Source organism: Oryx dammah, unplaced genomic scaffold (genome assembly GCF_014754425.2).
Source record: "Oryx dammah isolate SB20612 unplaced genomic scaffold, SCBI_Odam_1.1 HiC_scaffold_26, whole genome shotgun sequence".
In the NCBI taxonomy this organism is placed as follows: domain Eukaryota; kingdom Metazoa; phylum Chordata; class Mammalia; order Artiodactyla; family Bovidae; genus Oryx; species Oryx dammah.
Window position 1 is genome coordinate 53,478,727 of NW_024070210.1, and position 2,454 is coordinate 53,481,180.

Consider the following 2,454-nt stretch of genomic DNA (forward strand, 5'->3'; position numbering starts at 1 on the left):
GTAAAGTTAACCTTGGTCACTTGAGATGGGGTCTGTCAAATTTCTACACAACCTAACTTTACGTTCAGATACAGTCATCAGATTTAGCAAATAAAAACACAGGACATAAAATGGGACATATGTACACTAAAAATTTCAAAGAAGGCAATGGCACCCCACTCCAGTACTCTTGCCTGGAAAATCCCATGGATGGAGGAGCCTGGTAGGCTGCCGTCGATGGGGTCGCACAGAGTCGGACACGACTGAAGCAACTTAGCATACTAAAAATTTATTTATTTTTAGTTCAAATTTAACTGGGCATCTTAGATTTTATCTGGCATCCCCACATTTAGAAATAAATTCCCAATAAAAATCATAAATGTTTACTAAGCCCCTCACCTTACCATAGAACTCTCCTTACCCTAATTTCTAGACATCCCTTGCCCCAAAGACTACAGTATAGGTAAGAATTCAATTGAATTCTTAAACCAGTAACCCTCAAAATCTAATATCCACCAGACTCCCTTAGCAGGTTGGGTCCTATCACCAGAGTTTCTGATTTAAGGAGTCTGGCGGGAAGCTCTAGAATTTGCATTTCTAACAAGTTCCAAGAGATGATGACCATCCAGGGATCATAGTTTAAGAAGCACGGACACTGGCATGGAGGGGAATCTAGGTACCTGCATTTCCTCCATTTTCCAGAGGATTAAAGATCTCCATAACCTGTGCATTAAAAGTCTGCCACTCCAACTCACATAGGGTGGGTCCTAACTGACACAACACACTTTCAACTTATGAATAACTCATATAAAAGAATAGGAACAGGAACTTCCCTGGTGGTCCGGTGGTTAAGACTCTGTGCTCCCAATGCAGGGGGCCTGGGTTCGATCCCTGGTCAGGGAACTAAGATGTTGTGTGTTGTAATAGCACAGCCTGAATTTGAAAATTTTTTTTAGAAAACATACTTAAAAATAAATTAAAATTTTAAGTTCTAATTTTTTTTCAAGAATAGGAACAAAGATGGTTAGAAAACCTTTGTCCTCCAGTTAGAGAGTAGGATTCAGTCTAGATCTTGTTGGGGAATTACAGTGGGATGACTCCTCTCTCCTGCAGCCTCTACTGTTGAGAAGGTTCAAGTTTATTCCCATGAGCACCTACCCACCTGTTGTCAAACTTCATCTCACAATGAGAGCCCACAGCACCATGGAACTTGTCAGAGAACCACCCCCATAGGTTGTGGAGATGCAGGTAAACAATTTCTGTTTAGAAATCAGAATGCCCTGTTTCACAGAAAGAAATACTAGAGATGGTAAGCACGTCAAAAATCAGTCTGGACTATAAGAAAGTTTACTTTGGGCTGGTTTGGGTACTTATCTGATACTTAAAATACTGTTTCACTGCCTTGGAGAAGGAGATGGCAACCCACTCCAGTGTTCTTGCCTGGAGAATCCCAGGGACGGGGGAGCCTGGTGGGCTGCTGTCTATGGGGTCGCACAGAGTTGGACATGACTGAAGTGACTTAGCAGCAGCAGCAGCAGCAGGGTACATGGGGGAGAAGGCAATGGCACCCCACACCAGTACTCTTGCCTGGAAAATCCCATGGATGGAGGAGCCTAGTGAGCTGCAGTCCATGGGGTCGCTGAGAGTTGGACATGACTCAGTGACTTCACTTTCACTTTTCACTTTCATGCATTGGAGAAGGAAATGGCAACCCACTCCAGTGTTCTTGCCTGGAGAATCCCAGGGACAGTGGAGCCTGGTGGGCTGCTGTCTATGGGACTGCACAAGAGTCGGACACGACTGAAGTGACTTAGCAGCAGCAGCAGCAGTGCTTATAGAAGGCTCTCTTGGACTCAAAACCTCCAAGTGCTTCAGCAGAAAACAAGTGGTCCATAGACTGAAGGTATCTCACCCACCAACACCCTCTTCATTAGTCACCAGAATATTCTGAAATGGAAGGAATGGGCACACTCTTCTATATAACTTACCTGTCTTTGGCACTGGATATCTAACAATGTAGATAGAAGTTGGTTACCTACGGTTTCTCATTGCTAAGCTCAGCTGTTCCTTGAATAAGTGGTAAGTGTTAAGTTTTCTAACTTGAGAGAGCACACTGCAGGTCTTTGAAAAATAGCTCATTTGTGCATTCTTCTAGCATCTCACCAGGCACACCATACACAGAATCTCATTAATCTTCACCAAATTATTGTGAGGAAGGTATTAATGATACCCTTTCAAAGACTGGCTAAGTAACTTACAAAGCAAGTTACAAACCTGGGATCTAGCTTCAATGTTTTAGACATGCCTTTACAATCAATACCGCATTTAATTTTCAATCAGCCCAATCCAAGCTTGTCCAAGAGACATAACTTCATTCTCTTAAACCATCAAGTAGAGTACTTGGTATTCTTTAACTACACATCTATAAACAATTCTACTAGAAGGTTGGTTATAAAGACAACTTGGGGGGGTGGT

At 42.7% G+C, this 2,454-nt stretch overlaps 1 non-coding gene across 1 annotated transcript; it reads left to right on the forward strand.

The window, feature by feature from the left end:
• Positions 1-809: 809 nt before the first annotated feature.
• Positions 810-882, forward strand: TRNAG-CCC. Its single transcript has one exon. It is a non-coding gene; the product is annotated as a tRNA-Gly (tRNA).
• Positions 883-2,454: the final 1,572 nt, after the last annotated feature.